General features: G+C 33.6%; 1 long non-coding RNA gene across 1 annotated transcript in view; it reads right to left on the bottom strand.

The window, feature by feature from the left end:
* Window positions 1-1,687: 1,687 nt before the first annotated feature.
* Window positions 1,688-27,097, bottom strand: part of LOC140155136 (uncharacterized) — a 112,002-nt gene continuing 86,592 nt past the window's right edge. The window contains exons 2-3 of the long non-coding RNA XR_011859344.1: window positions 9,643-9,692; window positions 1,688-1,697 (exon numbers count right to left, since the gene is read on the bottom strand). This is a non-coding gene — a long non-coding RNA (uncharacterized lncRNA). The remainder of the gene's footprint in view (window positions 1,698-9,642; window positions 9,693-27,097) is intronic.

Below are 27,097 nucleotides of genomic sequence, written 5' to 3'. Positions count from 1 at the left end.
ATCAAGCAAAATCAGTCTGAACTCGGAAATATTATTTTTCAGCTTTGTAAATGCATTTTATATGATAACAAAAAGCATTTACAAAGCTGCATTTTGCAGAAAACCCCATTGAAATTAAACAGCCAGTTCCAAAGATATGAGTATAATTAAAGAGTTTCCAAAACAGGAGGAAACAAACGGAAATATTTCCTTTGTGTGGCTATATCTCAAAATCAATATTTCCGAGTTCAAACTGATTTTGCTTGATCTCGTCACATATGTGGGTTTAGTTTATCTTTACCTGTAAAAGTAGACCCCTGTTTTGCGCAGATATACTATATGTCCAGTTTGTTTTAATTAGCACAAAGAATGATAAAACTGATACACTGTATGCTATATTTCTATCGCTCTTAATGTTAAAGCAGTTAAGTCACTTAGAAGACCTCAAATAAAATAAGTTTTATTTGAGACACTGACATCAAACTGTACATTTAGCACAAACTAAACACGTACTGCTACTAGGTATATCACCCCAAAAATAAGCGCTGCAGAAACATGTTATTTGACGCTTTTAATTGAATCATCGTTATGAATGCTTCAAAAAAAAAAAACAGAATTAAAATCGGATAATGCAAAGTGATGTAACGTCAACTTGAAGATACCCGGAAATCGGGTGAAAACCTGCCACAAATTGCTATAAATGGCAAAATGGTAATTGTTGGGATTTGTAATGCTTATTCGGACACTTACTTGAAAAGGTAGCATTGATTTAAGTATCACAGATTAATTGCATATCTTTCCGGACTTCGTTAAAGAAAACAAGATTAAAAAATCTCTCCTCGAATAAATGTAATAAATCCGCCAAATATACAATTTGAGCCATTTTGACCAATCTGCAGACAAATAAAAGCTTAAAAATGACTAAGTCCAGCTAATTAATATGCAAAAATAATGCCAACAGAGAACCGTACATGATATGAGGATGCGGTTTTTTTGCACACATAAGTACCCAAAGTTCTTTCATTTGGTAACAAAAAATACACAAAAGTCATTAATTATGCAAATTAGCTAATTACATCTAATTATATATTTATGCCATTCTTATGTTAATTAGGCATATGTAATTTTTACTTTTTTCAATGTTTTATTTATGTTTTATTCATACAGCATGATTTTGTCAAATATGAACCTGCTGTGATGTGGAATAAAGAAACTGCAGTTAATTGCCTAAGTGCACCGAGTTTTCAATTGGTATAGGGAAGTGTTTCACTCATTGTCCAAGGAAAAAAAATACATAATAACAAACACTGGTATTTCAGACCGGTGGTACTAGGTCCTCTATTTCGAGAGACCTATATTTATTGATTTATGGACGCTCTAAAAAATTCATAAAACAGGTCTTAACTCTTAAACTAGGCAGTGTTTAATTTCGGCGGAGTTGATAGTGATTTAGGAAATGTTTCACCTACCATATATTAAAAAGACAAATTATTGTGATCAATGAAACATAACGAGGAAATCGGTTTTTGACATGTATGTTTTCAAAAATTGGCCAACTTTGATCCGCGCGCTTTTTGATTCACTGTTATGTATGCGTGCACAGTATGACAGAATTATTGTGCAGCCACTGTGACATACCTACTGCTACACACAATTAAATAATAACAGTTGCTCTTAATCCATTGAAATACACATTATAGAATACTTACCAAATTACTCTATACGATATGCGTGAATATAAATAGAGAAAAAAATAAAATAAACGAGTCATTAAACAAAATAACACAGAAATTCATTACTGTTTTAATGGTCCGTGAAAAAGATTCTGAATTCAGCGTCTGTCAAGAAAGGTCTCAGGAGTCCGTTTTGACGACAAGCACTCGTGGATCCTTCTTGACGGACAATATCAAATCCTAGTTATTATTAAAGTGTACAAACCTAACCCTACTCAATGACACAATACGCAACGTATTATACAACTGCAGAACACCAGTTAGCAATTTTTTATTACCAGGCTTGTAAATAATGAAGTAGCTTTGCGCGCTGTTAGGACTTTGTCTATGACATAGGCCTACTTTGGCTATAAATAAACACACTTACATCATATAATTCTGAGAATTTCATTTCAAGTACTATCATTTTTATATAATATAACAATAAGTTGACGACAAAATAAAAAAAAATACAGTATGTGATAAATGTAAACAGAATATGGGCCCACCTCAAAACATATGGTCGTTATCCTTTATGTACATCAGACTAATCTACAATGGGGGTATTCCAGAAAATAGATGCACCCCCCTATAGAGGAGTTCGGATTTCCGGACTTTAGTGGCGCTGCTCCAAAAAGATACCAATATACATTTGCCCTCACAAAACGGTCAAATTATGGTGTTTTAAAAGGAAATATGCACTATAAGACATCTTTTCACAGGAAGCCATCATTTATTAGTGTTTTCCATTGAATCCAAAGCACAGTTTAGAAGAGAGTTGAATAAATTGATGATGATCTGTATATTAACATGTATATTGCGTAAAATCTCACACAAAACTACTCAAAATGGCATTTTGATCGTTGTCAACACATCATTTCATTTACTTCATGTCAAGGTGATAGTGATAGCTTGTCAGCTTGTAACAAACTATGTGTAGCAAAATATCAGACTACATGGACTAAGTCAAATTAAACTTGGACTAAATGTTGTATTTTTAAGGAAAAATGCCTCGTAACAACCATCTTTGAATGATCTATAAATGTTTTCTCAATGTTGTCAGTTTCTATTAAGTGCTGTGTTTCACATTAATTCTAATATAACAAATATGTAGATTGCAATGCAGTGTGAAGCAGTCTGCCACACTGGTTTTAAAAGATCTTTGCCTTTGGTGCGAGAGCTCCCAGGTTCAAAATCTCCACAGGTTGAAATAAATTCGCTCTCCCAGTGGCTCATATGAAAGCGAGGTAGATGACCCAAGATAAAGACTGAGTCATTCAGCATAATTATTCAGATAGCAGCCAGCTGCCTTCGAATATATTCGAATACATATTTATAAATACACGCGCGACCCGTGAGCACGACACACCAAGACCACCAAGCGTGACAAAATCATCATGCCATTGAAAAGGATAGGAACTCTTTTGATAAATATCATCAAATTATGTATTAATTGAATAGCACAATTATTACACATGGGGATTCCAAATTTGTAATATGTTATCGAAAATAACATTTTGAAAGTATTTGCCGACGGGAAAAAATATTTATCGACGGAAACGAATACAATATAATCACAAAGTTGAACAAAATAAAACAATTTTGCTGCACAATCTCGCGTTGTTTACGGCCTTTGCATTCAAATGTATAGGAAGACCACCCGCTATGTAGAAGGTCACTTCGAGACTTACTGTCTACAAGTTGTTATGGCAGCGCGGAGGCGGTCACTAGCGTATTTATGAATACGTATTTATAAATACAGTCGAAGCATACTGGCAAGTCTGATTTATGTTGAATTAATTTAAACAGGGATATGAGTTGCGTTGTCTGGAAGAAATTGAAATACCAAAAATTGAGAGGTTGAGGTTGCTTGCGCTAAGAAATCACAGTTTCTCAAATGAGAGTCCTTAGAGCCTTCTTGTCTTACGAAATGTTCATGCCCTTCTTGATTGATGGTCTTTATTGTAGGTGCTACCATCAACTTGATTCCCTAATCTTAACATGTCGCTTATTATTTTAATTTGAAGAATGAATATTCAATTAATGCATTGGGTATGTTATATGCCCAACTACTATAGTTGTCAAGAGTCGACTACCTCCGCGGCAGACGTCAATCATGCATCTCAAATGCAATATTGATACCATACAATTTTAAAATTTTATGATAAAAACCAGTTTAGATAATTATAATTTGTAATAGTTTTTACCAGCATGTATGTTTAAACAATAAACATATGTGATATATTTGATTAGAACATTTACACAATGTACTTGATACATTACTGTTTTAATCAAATTACAATTCAAATTTATATTACTGATAGGCTGTCATGTTCATTCCTCTAGGGCATGTGATATCCCCCTGAAGTGTTAGCCATAGGAAAAGAGGCAAAGCCATATCCCCCAGATGAAAGTACAACTTGCTGTAGTCTATTATTTGAATCAATCTTGGTTAATGTAGATATAGAAAGCAAATGATGTTAACGGAAAAATATACTCTATTAGGTACAATACAACATCTGAAAAAGTAAAAGACATTTCGAATGTAAAAGTACTTGGTTACCTTTTATTGTTTAGGATTTTTTCGTTATTGACTTCTTTCAATCAACATCGGTCTCTTATTGTTGAAGACACAACATAATATTTAATAACATCTGCGAGTTTTATGTACAAGATAGGTCGCTGTTTGAGGATGGGTTATGCAAGGAGGGAGGAAATTCGATGAAATCTTTTTGATCGTAAAGATGACGTGAAGCTAAAATTAGGAAATTATCATCAAATCGTGGGAAATTGTGAGTAGGTAGATGGATTACGAGGATTAATGACACAAATAAGGTGGTAATAATTTTCAAGATGCTTACTCTAGTTTTTGACACATATTGCTCATTGCACTGAGGTGGCATAACTTATCGGGACTTGGGTAGTACTAATGATATTTTCAGTCCAAGATTAATATAGATATTTGATAAAGAAAAATGCAATTTGAAGGAGATTTAATGTTAAAAGAGCACATCATCACATCATCATCCCCCCTCCACTTTTCTCAAAAAAAGTTGAGATTTTTATATCACTGGAATTTGAATTTCATTCTGGTATACGAAATTACAACACATTGTCTATGGAGCAGTGTAATACACATAATCATGCATAACTCGCAAACGCAGATCGAAATCAACTGCAATTTTGAGAATAAATCTTTTCGTGGATATCTACTGAAAAAAATGTCATAAAAAGAGGATGCTAGGATCACGAAATACTCCTTTAAATCAGTTCATTTTTTTAAAACTTTATATGCAAGGATATGTATAATATATTCAAAACTGAGATGTTGCTAACTTGCTGGAAAACGAAAGTCTGAGTCAAACATCCATAGAATAAATTGAAACTTCCGCTATCCCCATGGTTCCTTTTCTTAGGTAAAAGAGCCATGAGAGTATTTCGACAGTCATTATACCTATATACTCGTATGTATACCACATTCAAGCTTGAAACAACCGTGCCAATCCATCCCGATTACATTCCAAATATGATAAGCATTCCCACGGAAATGATTTTTTTCTTCATAATAAGTATAGATTTTAACAAAGTAATCATACAAAAATACTACATTTTAAGTCAAGAGCATCCGCCTTAATGTGTTAATGGAAACTTATTAATTCGATTTATGTTGAATGAAGGTTAAGAAATGTCGTTAAATACAAAGTGTTTCCTGAGTGAGGATTTAGAGATTTTGGGGATTGTGCATTAATGAAATTAAATTTCATTTAGATATCATGAACACTGAGAATTTAATATAGTTTAACACTAGATTTCTGTTAATGCTTTACATCACCAGAAACCTTTCGATATGGTATGGTGGAATTGTAACATAATTATTACTAAAATATTTTAATATGGTATGGGAAAGATCAATGCATTGAGTATATTAGATGTTTGACTCGTAACTGCTGTTTTTCTGTGCTTGGATTCTGAGGATATTGTGATATTGTTATATCGTGAGGACATCATTGACTACCTCTGCGGAAAGTGTCAATCACGCATCTCAAATGCAAGGTTTATTGATACTGTACATTTTAAATTTGAATTGATACTGTACATTTTAAATATAATTCGTAATATTGTTTTACCAGCATGTATAAGATTATGTTTAAACAATAAACATGTTAAACCAATGTTATATATTTGATTAGAACATGAAACAGAGCTTACTCGATAAATTACTGTTTTAATCAAATTACTATTCAAATTTATAGTACTGATAGGCTGTCATGCTTTTTCCTCAAGGGAATGTGATTTCCCCGCGAGGTGCTAGTCATATGATAAGAGGCAAAGCCTTATCCCCTAGATGAAAGTTCAACTGGTTATAACTTGCTACTTGAATCGCTTTTGGTGAATATAGAAAGCAAAGGACGTCAATGGCAAATATGCGCTATGTGTACAATAAAAATATCTTAAATGGAGGACGTTTTGAATGTACAAAGTACTCGGTTACCTCTCATTATTATTATTATCATTCCTCCATTATTAACTTCTTTCAATCAATTTCAATATTGGTCCTTTATTATTGAAGACACAATATTAATACTCATTAGTATTATATAGTATTAGGCTCAAAAAGAAACTTATAATTTTTCACAAGGTCATATCTTGAAATTCTGTCCATAAAAATGAACACAGAATTCCATAAATACTCTACTCTAAACACTGGTCAGTAACCAAACAATTGTCCAACTGACACAAACAGCAAAATGCACTGACATGGAACAGCTTCCTGGACCACATTCACAACCCAATAATTGGCACCCAACACAAGAAATCTGTGAGTAAGTGGAATAGTGTGGAACAAGACCTTTTTTTGAAAAAAGGGTGTGAAAAGCAGAAGCAGCCCGTTCCACACTATTCCACTTACTTTTTGGAGATAATCACCTGTGTAAGGATCTTGTACGCATTCTCACATATATCTTTTGCTGGGTGGCAATTGTTTGCCTGTGAATGTGGTTCAGGAAGCTGTTCCGTGTCAGTGCATTTTAAGCCCAGTTTACAAGATGGGTAGCTGTTTAATAAATTGTTTATACATGGAGAGAGGAAATTAGTACACAATTGAGTAATCATGGTAATAAGAACAGATTAAACGTTTTTGACATCTATCGCTCATTGCACAGAGGTGGCATAACTTATAGCAACGGAACTAAATTTGAATAGTAGGAGTATCATCAGGACTGGGGTATCAATAATGAGTAAGAGACTTAGATATCAATTAGAAATTTTCGCTTGACAAAACCAGTAAGTTTTTACTTACTCTCTAATATTTCGTCCTACACGTCGGAGGACTTCTTCAAACTGACCACAACCGGAAGTCAGTTTCCCGGGAAAGTGGATCAGATGTTTCACATCTGAAGAAGTCCTCCGACGTGTAGGACGAAATATTAGAGAGTAAGTAAAAACTTACTGGTTTTGTCAAGCGAAAATTTCTAATTGATATGTCTTACAAACCTGATGAATCTATTCACTGAGACTTAGATATCATAAACAGGTAAATACGGAGAATTATGACAAGTTAATAAATTTATAATGTAACACTGGATAAACACTGTAATATCATGGAGATAACGGAGATTCTGTGTACATGATGTACGGTATTGTAACAAAATTATATTTAGAATGCAGGATGACAAGAGGAAGTAAGGAGATAAGTTCTTCGTGGTTTTATACGATGGGGGCGTTGTAAGCTAAGGTGATGGATTTGTCAGAAATTGTAAGTAACCATGAACGTTGGTGGGTTGATGAGATCTGAATTGATGTTACATAAGGTAAAAGTTCTGTTTGATATGATTGGATTTGACTGGATTTGAGATGATATAATGTAACAATTTTGAGTAAAATAACAATTCTTAAGCAAAAAATCCATATCGATTTGTAAACCCTCTTTAGCAAAATAGTAACTTTTTGCACAAGATTTGCAATCTAAAGAGAATTAGCCATTGCTCATTGAAATGAGGCTAATATATGGACAGTGTGTAATATATATAAGTGTGCTCTTTCATTTAATGACATAAAATTGTGAGATATTGTAAGGAACACTTGAGGTTTTGAGTTTTTAAAACATACATTTTGGCTCAAAATGTGCTTGGATAGGTAGTTTGCAACAGATTTACCACATTCGCCTTGCTATAACATTGAATTGCTCTATCTGTTGTCCTAATGGGGAAAAGCGTTTTTAGGGGAAAGTGTTAGCTTTCGTTTGATTCTGATTAGATGAAGGGAACACATGAGGTTTTGACTAAAATCAATCACAAGAATCCTATTTTCCACTAGATGTCACACAGCTCTTATGATGTTATGCACTCAACCTTGTACAGTATAACACAGACTGCGTATAGGGTAGACTCTTTGTGCTCGGGTGTATCGAGGTGGAAACTGTGCGTATAGATGTATTTATAAGAGTATCGTTTTTGTAGTTAAACCTTTTCATATGTAAAACGTAAAGTTCATACACATAGCTGTAGTTTGTTTACCTGTTGTAGCCAGTTTCTAAATTGGTTATGTTTCAGGTCTGATATCAATGTCCTAAACATTGCCAGGGTTTATTGACTATAGAACAGTGTGAATAAACGAAAGGGCTGAATGGATAAGATTTGGTCAATCGAAAGAGGAGCAAAATGACCCTGGTGAACGTCCTTAGTTCAATGACTGGTCAATAGTGTTGAGTTTTCGCTGGAATCCCCCATATAAATCATTATTATTACTACTATTGTTACAATTATTATTATTATTATTATTATTATTATTATTATTATTATTATTATTATTATTATTATTATTATTATTATTATTATTATTATTATTATTATTATTATTATTATTATTATTATTATTATTATTATTATTACTTTAATAGCTCTACAGTAACAGTTACACAGTTACTTATCACTTTGATTTGTTATATTTACTTACATTTCTTTTATCATCCTCCCTTTTTTTAATGTACTATTTGAGGTGATTAGTGAGGTGAGATGATATTGTCATTTAGAATTACAATTGAAAAGGTCAGGTGCAATTTTTTTACCTTGTGGTGCACTTCATTTTGAAAGTTGTGGTACATTTTCACCTGATGCAGCGCAATTTGAAGTGCCTCAGAACAGTCAAAATAAATATACAATTTTGTTAGGACACTTACGTTCAACCAGAAAAGTTGAGTCAACTTTCCTGGTTCAACATGGCCTAAATATTTTGCACAGCACAGTCCCTTAGTTGAATAAATCTAGGCCTTCAAGACATCCAAATGCTTAGCCTTACCAGACTTGCACCTGCATTGCTGAAAAATCACCCAATTTTTTTCTTAACCATCTGTTCCTATGGGACAGGAAATTGTCGAAAGTCTCAGGGAAAATCTTCAAAAGTGACCCATTTGGCCTACCAAACCACAGGTTTGGCAACCCTGATTAATTTGTCCTTCAACACAAAAGCATCAAACACTTGAACTAATTCAATAAACAAACACTCTACTGTTGACAATAGGTTCTCCATAAAAAGCAGTTACCATTGAAGAATGTTGACAAATTAGTTGAATAAACAATACATGTTAATGAGTTTCTACTGTGTGATGTAATAGTTGATGCAGTAACCGGAGCATGAGACAAAATTGAGTGTGCAAGTGAAAAATATGGCATTGTTATTTTATGCTGAAAGGCCTTTTCAGTGCTTTTGGAACTAATTAACTTAATTTGATCCCCTTAACGTAAACAAAAACAAAATTCGATGTTTTATTGAAGTGCGCACAACCTGTTCTTCGCATTGGAAAAGTCCGTTTTCCGAAATATTGTAAACAGTAAAAGTTTTTAGCCTCACCAATTCGCCAGTTTCAGTAATTTATTATAGATTATTATCATTATTACTTTAATAGCTCTACAGTAACAGTTACTTATCACTTTGATTTGTTATAGTTACTTACATTTCTTTTATCATCCTCCCTCCACAATGTGTCGAAAGCTCTGCCGTGCACTGACAATAAAAGAGAAGAAAAATTCATAAAATTAGACAAAAATAAAATGTTTTGAATATATCACCGGAAGATTTCATACACTGACTAATTTGCTGATTGAAAATTAAGTCAGCCAAATTCAATTTTGAATCGTCATATTATATAGCAAATCCCCAACAGCAGTGGGACCGGTATATTGTTAAAAACCTTACTAATATTCCTGAAGTTTGGAAGAGAGGAAGCAAAAAAAGAGTGTCATAATTTTTTAGCTTTTAGTGGTTTTGATGAGAAAATTAGATTGTGTATTAGGCAGTAGATTACCATTTTGTTCTCGTAAGAAGACGAGGTAAATGTAGATTCAAATAGAAGTTTAATTTCAAATTATAACTAAAAGATATTATACAAATATTTTGCATCAAAACCAGAAGAACGTGGCTATTTATTAATAGAAATATAACATAACATTGAGATTAAAAGACATGTCAAAATTGATAATCACATGATGGTTGAAAAATTTATATTACAACATTATCACCAAACTGCGTATTTATACTACGTACAAAGCTTATCCGTACACTTAAAATAAAACCGATTTCGTCATGTTGTTCTGCGTAATTTGATGCCACTGTCGGCATATTACGACCTTATTCCCCCACGTTATACTGATTTGAATAAAAAAGAGAGCATTTCAAAAGTGATAAAATTTTAATATTTTCTCTTTCAGGGCGATTCCTGCCGGCGTTTGTTACGGGCTTAATACGGTACAATCGTGTGAAGTTTTTGGAAATGACTTTAATTTCAACCCTTGTACCGATATTTCTATTATTTGACCACTATAGCTAATAATAGTGGCGCTGGTTTTGGTGTAAACTACTCAGTGGCGTAGCCAGGATATTTATATTGGGGGGGCAAGTTTTAGACACAAACAGACAAGTAATATTGACAATTCGAGCGTAGCGAGCGAAGCGAGAGGAGCGAGCAACGTGTGGGGTCCAGGGGTCCGCCTTAGGGCCCCTGGTAGGGGTCCAGGGGGCGAAGCCCCCGGAAGCTTGAGAAAAAAATTGAGTGAAAATCACTATAGAAGGTAAGGAAATAATGTTTTAACATGTTTTAAAGAGAACGGTTGCTATTTAATATAGTGTTTGGAAGTTTGAAATAATTTACGTAGGTTACACAGTGCACCGATGTACCTAAATACCATACAAATAAGTAATGTTGAATCAAATTTTCACATTACTGACACTTTTAGTCGGACCCAAGTTCACATGACCGACGATGCAGATGCATGATTTGCAGACAGAAATTCAGATTGCCATTTATGTGCTACATGGTTGTGTTTATTGCAATGGTTCCTTATTAAAAGTAGAAAAGGTTCAGATCCAAGAAATCTGGTACTCTCTCAGAAATTCGTATCAGTGATCAACTCTGTTGTGGTATTTCTAGATATTTTAAGGTGTTTTTAAACGTTTATAGTGGTTCAAGGACATGAACTACCCTCCTATACTTCCTAAATTACTAATTTTTGTTGTGCTAGCTGCATTATTTACATCCGTGTCCTTTAACTTTTATTAAAGTGCAGTTTAATAGCTTGTATATTCTCAGTAAAAACCTTTCACCAAAACAGTGTGCAATATTCATGTATCATTATAAAATTCAATCAATATGAAAGTTGTTTTTTGTGTGCAATAATTGAGCTCCCTACCAGTGTACTACTCTTACCTCTTTGACTTTTTATGAATTTGATTTAAATTGTGTTTTTATAATTCCTTTTTCTTTTAAATATGTTTTTTGATGTAGTAATATATTACTTTGAAATTGTACATAGATATATATTTTTATGTTGTATTATTTAATGTGTAAATTTTGATGTTTATAAATTGTAAATTGTGTCGCAATTCAGTGTTTTAATACTGCTATGACATTTAATAAAATATACCTGAAATATAATATACCTGAAAAATGCTAAAGGCAACCCGAGCGAGTAGTACCGTTAATTTACTTTCACATTTTTTAAAAATCCAAGTGACCAATGTTCGAATGACAAATATAGTTTTGCTGTTTATTTTATTGTGTGTGATGGTGATGATTATTTTTTACCTTTTATAAACCTGATGTCATCATGCTTATTTTATTAAACATTAAAATATGAATTGTATGTTAATAGCGAACAAATCGTTCGATTTCCATACAAAAAATAATAAATCCTCTATGAGACACATAGAATGAACGTCTCTGATGTTTGTTTAAGGTAATACATCTTTCAATAGCACACGCACTTTCACCTCCTTAAAACTTTCCGGATAATGATATTGATACGTGTATATGCTTTTACTGTACTGAATCATATGCCTGTCATAGCGTAAAGGCAACAGTAACGGATTTCAACACATAGATTGTGAAGTAAGTCAAGGAAGTCCCGAAGGGAAGCAATAAAGCAGGAAAGTACTTGGCTAAATACACCCTAGATTCATAATGACCTTTCTTCTGCTCTTCGTAGAGCACTATGTGGTTCTTTTAGGTATTGCATTCTTCTATTTGTCAGAATTCTCTTTAAATTGAGTTTTACTTTGACAGCAAGCAGGAAATGAAAAAGTGGCATCGTTTCTTTGTGTCGCTGTTTGTAAATGAATGTGTAGAAATCGGCTATTTTAAGATACAAGTGATTTTAATTACGAGTGAATGAACACTCTTGATGCGGTAAAACCAAGGAAACCAAGAATGGGTTTTAAGGCGTGGCTCTTAATTGTATATGGTATATGATCTGATAATCAATATCGAGGACAAAACTAAATGTCATGAAGGAAGTAAATTTTTCATCAAAGACATACCGACAATGGCATTTGCAATAGTTACGTGTTCATAATACGGCCCATACACGATCAATTTTATTTATCAACATTTGGGAACCTAAAGGTAGAAGTGGATACAAAATTTACCATTGTGCACTTTTAATGTTTGTGCGTACAGTGCACAATGGTAGATTTTGCATCCACTAGTACGGTCTTTGACATTGATCAATCAAAATTCAAATTGAACGTGTATGGGCAGTATTAGGGGTGAACATCTTTTGAACTGAACGAACCAAGTTTCCATAGTTCAGGGTCAGTAATTAGCAGAATCTGAATACAACAATCTGAGTACAACATGCCTCTAAATATGATATTAAATCTCACACTGAATTATATCACATTAGCCTATTAGCAAATAAGACAGCATCCAACAAAAAAGATCGCACCTCATGTAGTTTGTCTATGTTTGTAACATGATTAAGACCTGATATATTGCCAACAACTCATATCGCCCATAAAAACGAATTAATACAGCGGTCTTTCAACATGCGATATTCAAAATGCCCAGGGGCCGAAATTGTGCAGTGCAATGGCATCCCATAAATACAATGAAGGTTGACAACAATTGAAGCACAAATAAAGCACGACATTGCACTAGACAATTTTGGCGCGGGAATTGTGAATATCGCGAGTTGAGAGCTGGCTGTTTTTATTCATGGTCAATATGAGTTTGTTTTAAATAAAACCATGTCATATAAGGCATAATGTTGTTATTGCCGGAGACATCCTTTAAGTATTAATTGAATAGTAAAATTATTACACATGGGGGAGGAGATTCTGTAATATGTTATCAAAAACAACATTTGAAAGTATTTGCCGAAGGAAAAATATTTATCGACGGAAACGTTTACAATATAACCACAAAGTTGAACAAAATAGCCTATTTTGCAGCACACAGTCTCGTGTTACCGCCTTTGCATTCAAATGTACAGGAAGACCACCCGCTGTGTAGAAGGTCACTTCGAGACTTACTGTCATGGCAGCGCGGTCACGTGCGTATTATAAATATGTATTTATAAATATAGTCGAAGCATACTGCTCATTAGGAGAACATATTTTGTACTGATATTTCTATTGTCTGACTACTAGCTAATAAATACGCTGGTTTTGGCGTAAACTACCAAATCCACTCTGAAAGTAATTAATAATTCAGGCTTCGTCCTTTATTGACTTAATTTACAAGTGATTTATTATAAAATCACAAGCCATTCTCATTAATTCCATTAATGGTAACTTAAAATGTCATTTCTCTTCTAATTTTGAGGTATGATTTTGTCATTCAGGTTTGAAGATGTTTTTTTACACAACTAGTTTTTGCGGTTCTTAAAATTAAAATGTTTACCGTTTCAAATCGTAAATGAAGTCGAATAGAAATTAATTGCATTTAAAGAAGTTATAAATATAAAATTAATTGTGGACTTACCTAACCTAATATTGATTATTTAGCTCAAATCAACTTTAACTCTCACAGTGGAAGCTAAAAATAGTCGCGTTGATTTGTTGAATTACAATTTAAAATTGAATCGACTTTCATTACAACAAAACAGTAGACATAGTGCATTTTTAATTTAATAGAGTCATATGTTTAGAAAGGATATTTTGAACGTATAATGTCACTTTAACAGTTTTGGAGTCTCTGCGAGGTAGCCATAGAATACACATCGTTTGATGGAATCACCAAAGATTTTGTCACTAGCTGATTAAGTGGGAGTTCTTCAGAGAGATACTGTACAGATTCAATTCACCATTGTGCAAGACTATGCTCTGTTAAAACAGCTATGAGAGACAATCGAGTCATTAAATTCATATTGACATTTCTTTTGCTCTTCATATAGCACTACACGGGCTCTTTTACACGTGCTCTTTTAGGTCTTGTATTGTTTTACTTGAAATAAATCTCGCATAGAAGAATTATCAGAATTTCCGTGTAATTTTATTGGACTTTGAAAACAAACAAACAAACAAGTAGCATCATTTGTTTGCGTCACAGTTTGTGTATGAATTTCTGTAGATTTTATGTTTATGATGTTAAGAAGAGCATGTAATTTTAATTAATTGCAAACCTAATACTCTTGCTTTTTTTTATAAAATGCTAAAAGGAGCAATAGCCCATGATGAGTGACACAGATCAAGAACTTATATAGGCACATAGGCACTATAAAAGACAACCACATGGGCCAATCAGTGATTCACAGCAGCTTAGAGTGGGGGATTGCTGGCCGCCTCACCCCAGATACACACCTAAGCGGTACGGTGGGGGGGGGGGGGTGCTCTATACACGACCTTAACTGAAAGCATCCTGAGATTCAGAACAGTTCGGGCATCCAGATGGCAGATGATACCTCTCGGTCAAGAATAGGGTGGTCAATGTTTTAGGTTACATACCCTCTTTGCTGCTGTACTCAGTAACAATGTGGAACCAGGAATTTGATTCAGGGCGTGGTTGCTTTTTGTATCACCGGGATGGATTGTTCCTGATATTAGGCCTGATAATAAATACCGAGGCCATAACTGAAAGTGACCCGAGGAAAGTAGATTCATTCATCAGAGCCAACAACGACATTGGTAATAATTACGTGCTTATAATTGCCTAAGGCGGGAACAGTTTTTTAACGTCTGAGCACTAGCAAGTCTCTATAATTCAGGGCAGTGAACAATGGTGAACAGCAGAATTAGATGAGCATAGTTTGAGGCGATTATTAAACAAACTTGGCACGTCTGGGGCTATTCTATTCACAAAAAGAATCATTTTCCCGTGAATCTGGGACCTATTAGTGTCTGATACCTGTTGTAAGGGAGGCGCGGCGGTATTTTGTTTGCAATTTAAAGTTTGTAGGACACTACTTTTGATTAAATCGAAATGATGATAAAGAAGACTGAAAGAAAGACAGGCGGAAGAAAGAGGAAGAAGAAAGAGGGAGGAGGAGGAGGAGAATGAGAGAAGAGGAAGAGAAGATGAGAAGAAAAACAAGATACAGAAGATGATGAAAAGGGAAAGCCAGTTATTTTTATTACTTTATTAACCACGTTGAATTTGAACTATTGTTTGTCATAACAGAGACAGACACGTACTCAAAAAACGTCAGTTACCCTTCACTTTCTCGATTCATCAATGGACTTGTATCTTATGCCTATTGCTGTAGCAATGCATCTGTGTTCATCTTTCAAAAAATTATATTACAAGAACATTGGAAGGTATCGCTGGAAAAATGCATTAATTATAATACATATAACTAAATTTTATGACTTTGATTTGGAACTGTGAATGAATTATCTATACCATATCAGGGTTTTATCAAAGCTAGAAAGACATTCAACCACAAAATAAGTGATCTTTAATCCCATCCAACTATTCTGAGTCCGCACGAGCTTAAAAATCTTATCTCAAAATATCATCGCCATTCTCTTCTAGTTGTCTTGAATTAGCATATTTTATTTGTGTTAATAATAAATTGCTTCTTCCTAAAAATAAAAGTTGTTGGTGACTGAGGTTATTATCACAAGAAAGAATCTACAGAATTCAAGGTCGTACTATAACAAAAAGACAATGTCGTACTGGTTTTGACGACAAAAATAATAAACGAAATTTTTAATAGTATGAAGTACAATCAAGCCCAGCAAACACAAAACGTTTTCGACATCATTCGTAAAAGGTTATAAAAGGTTGTCAGAAAACGTTTAAATGTCGGGTTATATAAAGGGTATATTAAGGGTATAAAACGTTTTCATAACATTAAAAATCATCTTTTGATAATCTACTGCTCAGCAAACAAAAAATGTTTTAGAGAAAACGTTTAAATATCGGGTTATATAAAGGGTATAAAACGTTTTAATAACATTCCAAAAACATTTTTGAAAACTTGATACAAAACATTCTAAACAGAATGTTATTTGGGGGTTGAAAATATATTTTGCGAAAAATGTTTGCCCAAAATATTTGCAATGACGTTTTAAAAACGTTTTCATGACCTTTATATAACCCGACATTTAAATGTTATTAAAACGTTTTGAAAAAAAACATTTTAAGAACATTTCTGTGTTTGCTGAGTGCAAATATTTTAACATAATGTTATTTAAGTGTTGACAAAATATTTGGCAAAAATGTTTGCAAAAATAGTTTACAATAACATTTTTGAAAACATTTAAAAAATATTGTTGTACTGTGTTTTCATACAAAACGTTTTAAATCGTTTTCATGACCTTTATATAACCCGACATTTTAATGTTATTAAAACGTTTTTATGTAAACCAAAAGCCAAAATATAACTTATTTAAAACGTTTTTAAAACGTTTTTGTGTTTGCTGGGAAGTTGTACTATTAACGAGAAGTTTTTTTTTGCATTGAGCCTTACCATTAAACAATATTAAGCTGTATTACTCAAGCGGTTATGATATAAGAGGCAAAAACGTGTATATGCCCCATAGGATAGTATTTCCGGTTGTGGTTATCACTCTTCGCCACGTGTTTGTTTAGGCGTTAAAACTGAGGGTAATGAGTAAAATGTGAGCTTTCTTCTGATACCAAAATCTTAGCGTTGATGAATAAATATGGGTAATGAGACTGTCAGTTTGGTCAACCGCTTTAATAGCTATAATAGGTTAGGTGTATCCCACATAAATAGTGTGTATTTGTAATTGAAAGGTAAAATAATACTTAGCGATGAAATCAAAACTCAACCGGCGATCGGCTGCCGTTTCCGTCCAGTTGAAGCCAGTTTCTATTGTTCTAAATAATGGAATGCGGTTCAACAGCCGGTAACTGCCGGTCAACCGGTGGTCGAGTTTTGATTTCATCTCTTACCGAAAATATAACTGCCTTAAGAAATAAATCCGGATATATGACCTAATTTCTATCATCCTATATCATCGGGTTAGACTAGACACAAGCAATGTTTATCACGCCAATCAAAGACGCATGAAGCGGCGGCTAAAGAACATCATTCCCGCAAATCCGTGGATTGACTCAAGGGAACTTTAATATCGTGACATATTATGCCTTTAATGGATGTGTTTTTCGCGTCTAACAATATTCAGCTTCAAGCAATGTGAATATGGCTTCAAAAGACTTATAAAGAATTAGAGTAAAGACTCACCATACCTGATACCAGATGAACAAAAACAGAAAACAAACAAACAATTGAAGCAAACGACCTCTTACTGAACCACTTAGTTATTTCACCAGAAAATTTCAGGATATATTTGGTTATTTCTTCAATGGATGATGTTGGTATGTTGCATACGAGCATTTAATCATCGCACATTACGAGTGATGATCTGCTTAAGCATAACATTACTCTTAATCAAACCAGGAATATAAAAAGCTGATACAGGGTGTCCCAAAAGAAAAACCCAGAACCCTCATTGCGCCCTCTTTTACTCTTATATCAGAAAAGTGGATCAAATATATTTTGGTATGTAAAGACACCTGTAATCGTTAATAAACTGAAAAAAATATTTCAATCGGCTCACAACTTTTGTAGATATGCTCTTTTTAAGAAATGTACCCGTTTTTCACTCTGTCCAAGGAGGAGGTTTGGCTACTTCAAAGATTGAAAAGGAGCAAAATGAGCATATTTTGCAAAAATTGTGAGCCAATTGATTTTTTAGTTTATTAAAGCTGACGATTACAGGTTTCTTTACATCCCAGCCAAAATATCTTTGATCAACTTTTCAGAAATGGGAGAAATAGAGGGCGCAATGAGGGTTCTTCTTTTTTTTTTTTGGGGGGGGGGGGACACCCTGTATTTTGCCAATAAATTGATTATAAAATCACCAAACACATTAACATTAATGGAAATATATGGGGATGTAAGAGGACCAAGTTTGCACCCATTCTGGGAATTAATGACACCTATTTTTGAAATGGTAGTGGTGCCTATTACGGTAATGTGACATGTTTCTAAAATTAAAAAGTGATTCTAAGCGTGTAAGGGCTAATCAAAGATCAACACAGGGGTCCAATTTCAAAATCGCCCAATTTATAAACCATACCAAAGTACTGTTCTGCTCTCCGGCAAGAATTCCGAAAAATGTATAGTTTGACAGGCTACCCGCGTTCTTGAGTTATAAGCAATTTAAGGTCCAAAAGGGGCCATAAATGGGTAAAAAGGAAAAAAAGGAAAAAAACAAAAAAAAAAACAAAAAAAAAAGAAACACACAGAAAACAGAAAACAGACAGGGGTCGTGAGCCAAAAATATAAAACAAAGTCCACACTAAACACCCAAAATGGGATGTCTAACGCGTTTGACGAAAGGTCTTGATAATAAAAGAAAATCCCAAAGCTGGTTAAGGTATAACGACGCTTTGCATTGGTGAATACGTGTAATCAATACATCACAAATACGCATGCATTGCACCTACATGTAGGACACACCCACAACCTTTACCATGCTTACAACACTTCTAACACACAGACACAGATTGCATTTTCCTTTGCTCTCTTCGTTTGCATTTTGATATCTTGTTGCAAACAAGTCAAACAACATCTCACAATTAATCTGTATCTTCCCAAATGATTTACAAACAATCAAATACAACATGCCTCTGAATATTATATTAAATCCCATGTAGATTTGTATTTGAATATATCAAATTAGAGTCAGCAAATAAGAAAGCATTCATCAAAAGAATCGCGTCTCATGTAGTCTGTCCTATGTTTATAACATGATTAAGACTTGTTATATTGAGAAAAAAATTGAAAAGGACCTTTAGTTTACGATTCTTTTTAATAGAATTAAGTCTTGTGGAACGTTTGGAATGGACACGACTTTAATTTTCAACACACATGCCAAAGTTTCTTATATGGCATGTTTGGGGAAAGTATTTTGTACCGATAAGTTGCGTGACTTCTGTCTAAACTACGCTGGTTTGGCGTTAACTACTAAATCCATTGTGACATTAATTAACCATTTAGGTTTGGTCCAACCACCTCGGGCACCAATGAGAGTGCTAAATAAAAAATATTTAAAATATAACCTGTATTGTCCCTTTTACCTTAAAAGACATAGACATTCATTTATGTGCTGCATGACTATGTTTTTAAGACATTTGCTCCTTATATTATGCTAGCTCAAAGGCATGTATGCTCAAATGAACCCCAACGGGCAGTCCCTGGATAAAGTATATATTGCTTGAATCACTTTCACTAGCATTTGTTTAAAACAAAAATACTGTTAAGCAATTTTCAATCCAAATAACTCTTTTTTACATTGACGGATTCAATATTCTCATACTGCTCTTTAATCATAGGCTCACATATTCGAGCGTCGTATATTTCCAAATAGCCCGTATATAGTGTGCTGTAATTGTTATGGTATCTGATGATGACCTTACTTTTAATATTTGGCAAACCTATGGTAATTGCTCCAATATCATCATGCTTAAACATTGAGATACGAAGCCTCTATGTGAATAGCGAAAAAAAATGTCGTTTCATAAATTCTATTTCCATACACAAAATAATAAAGCCTCAATACGAGACACGTGCCTTTCAGTAAACGTCTCTGCTGTTTATTTAAGGTAATACACCTTTCAGTAACACACGCACTTTCGCCTCCTTAGAACTTTCCGGACAATGATTTTGATACGTGTATATACGTGTATAGATATTGTTTTACTTTATTGAATCATATGCCCGTCATAGCGTAAATGCAACAGTAAGAGATTTCAACACATAGATTGTAAGTCAAGGAAGTCCTGAAGGAGAGAACAAGGCACTAAAGCGCTTGGTGTTGTTATATAATACACAGACATAGATTCATAATGACCTTTCTTCTGCTCATCATAGCGCTGTACGGCTCAAAAATGCCGATGCGGCTCTTGTATTCTTTTATTTGAAATAATTTGCATAGAACAATTATCAGAATTCCTGTTAAATATATTTTACTTTGAAAGAAAGAGCTAGAAAGTAGCCAATGAAAAACCAAGTAGTATAATTTGCCAGCGTCGCTGTTTGTAAATGAAAGTCTGGATTTCTGCTACGGATGCTGGGCGTTCATGATACTCTTGCTGCTGCACTCGGTAATACCAGGAACCAGGAATTGGATTTTATTAAGGCGTGGTTGCTCTTCGTATCACCGGGTTGAAATGTTCCTCATAACGTATATTATCTGATAATAAATACCGATGATATAACTAAAAGTGTCCTGAGGAAAGTAGACGCGCTTATCAAAGACAACCCGACAATGACATTTGCAATAAGTACGTGTTCATAATTGCCAAAGGCGGCAACAATTTTTGAACGGATGAACACGTGCAAGAATATGATGAGTATAGTTGGAGTTGATTATTAAATACTAGTAAACCCTGGCAAATGGGACCTAGTGATGTCTGACACCTGTTATAAGGAAGACGCAACATGGTTTGTAATAAACTGGTATTACTTGCACTTTTTAGGATACTGTTTTAATGCGAGATGAGAAGAATGGAAAGGAGGAAGATATAGGGAGGAGGAGGAGGAGGATGATGAGGAGGAGGAAGGGGAGGATAAAAATGGAAGGAATATAAGTAAAACCTAACAAGAAAAAGAAGGATCAGGAAAACCCTCGACCAATTTCGTTTTACAGAAGTTGAATTAAGACTGGAGATGGATACGTACGCATTTCTTTGCAGTCAATGGCAGTTGACTTAGCCTATTGCCTTAGCAACGTTGAAATCTGTCGCTACAGGCAACACACATTACCATCAAAAACAGGCATTCTACATCAGAGTTATTTAAGTATTTTAGTCGAGAGCTGTTTAAATATCAAATTTATTTCGAATGGAAATTTAGAAAAAAATTCAAAATTCATGATAACTAGAACCAAATTTTGATGACTTTGCTCTCGAACTGTGAATGAATCATCTATACTATATCAGGGTGTTGTCAAAGCTAGAAAGCTAGAGTCCCAAGGAGCTTAAAAATCTTATCACAAAATTACATCACCATTCTTCTGTTTTTCTTGAATTATCATTATTTTATTTGTGTTAATTTAGAATAGCTTCTTCCTCAAATATTTAATGACTGGGGATTACCACAAGAAAGAATATAAATAATGTAAGTAAGAAAAAGACAATGTCGTATTGTTTTCGACGACAAAGATGTAAAAACAAGTTGTACTATTAATAGCTATGGTTATGTGTTATAAAACCTATAAATTATGTATATTTATATTAATTGAATGTATGAATACTTATCAAAACGAATAAATCCGAAAATATGATCCAATGTTTCATAACATTAAATCATCAGATTGGACGAGACACAAGCAATGATTATCACGCCAATCTAAGACGCATGCGGTGTCTAAAGAACGTTTATTCTTGCAGAATTGGATTGACTTGAGGAAAATAAATGGTATTGTGACGCATTTAGAAAAAATTCAAAATTCATGATAACTAGAACCAAATTTTGATGACTTTGCTCTCGAACTGTGAATGAATCATCTATACTATATCAGGGTGTTGTCAAAGCTAGAAAGACATTGAACCTAAAAGAAGTGCACTTTAATCCCAACCAACTATCTTGAGTCCCCAGGAGCTTAAAAATCTTATCACAAAATTACATCACCATTATTATTTTATTTGTGTTAATTTAGAATAGCTTCTTCCTCAAATATTTGATGACTGGGGGATTACCACAAGAAAGAATCTAAATAATGTAAGTCATATATATAAGAAAAGGACACTGTTTTCGACGACAAAAAGAATTTTAAGAATTAATAACATTTACTATTAATAGCTATGGTTATGTGTGATAAAACCTATAAATTATGTGTATTTGTATTAATTAAATGTATGAATACCAAAATATTACTGCCTGGAGTTATCCAAAGGAATAAATCCGACAATATGATCCAATGTTTCATAACATTAAATCATCAAGTTGGACGAGACACAAACAATGATTATCACGCCAATCTAAGACGCCTAAAGAACTTTTATTCTTGCAGAATTTGATTGATATGTGACACATTATGCTTAGTCTGTTAGTAGGCCTAATTGATATTTTTTATGACTCTGCTTATACGGTCTGCTTAAACATAGTCATTATGGATATTCTGATCAGACCTATCATAAAAAAGTACCTAAAGTACCTGAAATTGACTTTAACTCTCACCGTAGAAACTCACGGTAGCGCTGATTTGTTGACTATCATTTGAAATTGAATCGAGTTTCATTGCAAACAAAGTAGTACAGTTAAAATGTATCATCTGGGATTGGATTTAAATGTTTAATCTAATTTCCGTATGAATATGGAGCGCATAATATGTTGTATAGGTGACCGTACAAAACCGTCCATTATTATAATCAATTTACAAAATATAAATCACGTAAATATATTAATAGAGTTAATTAGTTATCCAGAAAACATTTTCAAAACTTGATGCAAACATAAAATATAATAGAAAGAAAAATTAAACTATTTTTCTGTACCTTCTCGGTTTATTTTACCATAAAGCTTCGGAAAATATTGGTTCACACATTACTCGTTCGATTAAATAAATACGATCTGCTTAAAAATAGTCATTATAAATATTCTGATCAGACCTGGAATAAAAAAAGCACATATTTTGCCAGTAGATCTAAAGTCCGTCCGAGTCAAGCACAAGATTTTATTGACTCAATTTTCAAGTGATTGATTATAAAATCACAAATCATTCACATTAATTCCATTAATTGTAAGTTAAAATGTCACTTCTCTTCAAATATCGAGGTTTGGTTTCATCATTTATGGACAAATGTGATCAAAAGGTTTGAAGACGATTTCTTTATACAGCTAATCTTACAAACTAAATTTTCTTTGAGGTCTTAAGATGTATTCCTTTTCAAAACGCAAATGAAGATTGGTCTAATTGTATTCCTTAAAAGTAAGTATAGAGGAGATGAATTGAGGATATGCATTTATTGACTACCCATCAAACTGGCAAAACTTTTATCAAAAACGTTTTAATAACATTTAATTGTCGGGTTATATAAAGATCATGAATACGTTGGGCAAACATATTTCCAAAATATTTTGTCAACAATTAAATAACATTCTGTTAGAATGTTTTGCATCACGTTTTCAGAAATGTTTTATGAATGTTACTGAAACAATGTTATACCCTTTACATAACCCGACATTTAAAACTTTTCTGTAAAACGTTGTGTGTTTGCTGGGTATTTACCTAAAATTGACTTTAACTCTCATTATTTAAGCTGACGGTAGCGCTTATTTGTTGACTATCATTTCAAATAGAATTGGATTTAAATGTTTAATCTAATTTCCGTATGAATGTGGAGCGCGTACACCTCGCGTGGCGTATACTGTACATTATGTTGTATATGTGACCGTACAAAACGTCCATCATTACATTAAAATCCATTTACTAAATATAAATCACGTAAATACATTAATATAGTTAATTAGTTATTCAGAAAACATGTTAAAACTTGATGCAAACATAAATAGAAAGAAAAATTGAACTTCTACGCTCCTAAAAGTTGGTACAAATACCGGAGTGCTTTTACCGGGTCAACCGGCGTCTTCAGCGGAAGTTATTGCCCTGAAGATTTTGTGTTTCAAGACTGGAGATGGATACGTACGCATTTCTTTGCAGTTGGCTTAGCCTATTGCCTTAGCAACATATCTATGTTCATCTTTCATTAAATTGTAAGAACATTGGAAGCTGTCGCTAAAGGCAACAAACATAACCACCAAAAATAGACATTGTCCATCAAAGTTATTTAAGTATTTTAGTTGAGAGCTGTTTAAATATTATATCTATTTCGAATGGAAATTTAGTAAAAATTCAAAATTCATAACCAATTTTAGATGACTTTGCTCTCGAACTGTGAACGAATCATCTGTACTATATCAGGGTGTTGTCAAAGCTAGAAATCTTATCACAAAAGTATATCATCATTCTACTGTTTTTTTTGAATTATCATTATTTTATTTGTGTTAATTTAGAATAGCTTCTTCCTCAAATATTTGATGACTGAGGGATTACCACACGAAAGTATATAAATAATATAAGGTCCTACTATAAGAAAGAGACAGTGTCGTACTGTTTTCGACGACAAAGATGTAAAAACAAGTTGTGTTATTAATAGCTATTGGTTATGTGTTGTACAACCTGTTATAAAGTCTACACAAGTAACCCACTTTTGTTAACAACTATAAATTATGTGTATTTGCATTAATCAAAATATTACTAACTGGAGTGTTTTAAAGGTTTAAAGTAATAAATCTGACAATATGATCTAATGTTTCATAACATTAGATCATCAGGCTGGACGAGACACAAGCAATGATTATCACGCCAATCTAAGACGCATGCGGTGTCTAAAGAACGTTTATTCTTGCAGAATTGGATTGACTTGAGGGAACTAAAATGGTATTGTGACACATTATGCTAGTAATTGATATTTTTTATGAGTCCGATAATATTCAGCTTCAAGCATGGTGAATATGGCAGACAATCAACAGACTTTAATACAATAGTACTAAAGTAAAGATGCACTTCAGAACAGGTATGATCTAAAGCAAACAAAAAAATCGTCCTATTTTTCTGTACCTTCTCGGTTCATTTTACCATAAAGTTTCGGAAAATATTGGTTCACACATTACTAGTTCGATTGAATAAATACGAGCTGCTTAAAAATAGTCATTATAAATATTCTGATCAGACCTGGAATAAAAAAAAGCACAGATTTTGCCAGTACATCTAAAGTCCGTCCGAGTCAGGCACAAGATTTATTGACTCAATTTCCAAGTGATTGATTATAAAATCACAAACCATTCACATTAATTCCATTAATGGTAAGTTAAAATGTCACTTCTCTTCAAATATCGAGGTTTGGTTTCATCATTTATGGACAAAGGTTATCAAAAGGTTTAAGACGATTTCTTTATACAGCTAATCTTACTAACTAAATTTCTATTGATTTCATAAGATGTTTTCCTTTTCAAAACGCAAATGAAGGTTGGTTGAATTGACGGAATTGTATTACTTATAGGTCTTATAAGTAAGTTATTAATAGTTGAGATGAATGCATGATTTACGTATGCATTTATTGACTACCCAATAAACTGGCAAACTTTTATTCAAAACGTTTTAATAACATTTAATTGTCGGGTTATATAAAAATCATATACGTTTTTAAATTTCATAATTGTGAAATATGGATAGGCCAACTGCACGTATCCACTCTTTTTGAAAGCCTTATCTTGCTAAACAAATGTATTTATACCAAAATATCACAATTAATATGTATTTGAATATGTCATCTTCATATTTCATGCCAAGAAATTAAAAAACTTTAAAAAAAACACAAAACACAAAAAACAAACAAACAAAACGACACAGGTACCGATGTAATTTCAACCAAGCACTTTACTGTTTCGGCGTGCTACCATTCATATTACAGTTCATTCATAAAAAATATCAAACTCACTCGATAGTATCGCCCATAAGGTATGTTCGAGCCAAATTTGGACACCAACTGGGTATTTTGCCTTCAGGTACCATGCAATATTCATAAATTTACCACTATAATGCCCATATTTGGCAAACCATTACACAAATATTATACACTAGCGCACTTGTGTATAATATTTGGCAAACCATTACACAAATATTATTATTCTATGTCATTTTTGACACGGAAAACAGCTAGCTTCTCTTTTGATGTTTTACTCAGGTTTGGAGAGTGTGGCCTTCAACACGTAAAATTGGGAAGGCTACTTAGCATAATAAAGGGGAAGTGGTTGTTTGCATAGTAAATACACTATTCAATCACGGCGAGATGTAAATTGGGTGATGATGTCATAGCTCATTAGAGTTTGTCACTCCGTCTATTGCAACTTATTGTAATGGTCCAGTGTTGATAGCCGCTCTCGTGCAACACCTCCTTCACATGTCTTATCTCCTTTTATCTGTCATCAGGATCGGTAACAACCGTCTGCGCTCTATATAAAAGGGGTTTCACAACACTCAGTTTTGTGAGTTCAAATACTGATCCGTGTGAGTAGGCTTGCGGTACACTTGGAGTATCGAGAAAAGGGGTTGTCCGTCCCCCTCTTCCTCGAGTGTGAATTTGATATTAGGGTCCTGACTGTTTATGTGATTAGTGAAATCTTCTACATGCGCCGATTTAATAACGCAGAAGGTGTCATCCACATGACGATACCACGTACGTGGTGGGTGAGGAGACGCTAGAGTAATACGGTCAAAGTGTTCCACGTAAGCATTTATGGATGGCGGATACCTTCAAAATACGCCTAAGAATACGCCTAAGAATACGCCTAACCTTAGACGTCTAAGATGCATTCTTAGGCGTCTAAGATGCAATCTTAGGCGTCTAAGATGCAATCTTAGGCGTCTAAAAATTTCGCGGTATACTTAAATCAACGAATCACAGGACCAGAAATCCCAAACAACCAATCATCTTAGACGTATTCAATTATTGACCAATGAAATCTTAGACGCCTAAGATTTTACACGTCTAAGATTTCTTACACGTCTAAGATTGATATTTTAGTGGTGGACGGTATCACCAATGTGATAGCTCGCCTAGCTCACAAAGCACCTTAGAAGACTTAAGATCTAGC

Source organism: Amphiura filiformis, chromosome 6 (genome assembly GCF_039555335.1).
Source record: "Amphiura filiformis chromosome 6, Afil_fr2py, whole genome shotgun sequence".
Lineage (NCBI taxonomy): Eukaryota > Metazoa > Echinodermata > Ophiuroidea > Amphilepidida > Amphiuridae > Amphiura > Amphiura filiformis.
The sequence above is the reverse complement of the archived record's forward strand: the minus strand, read 5'-3'. Positions and strand labels throughout refer to the sequence as shown.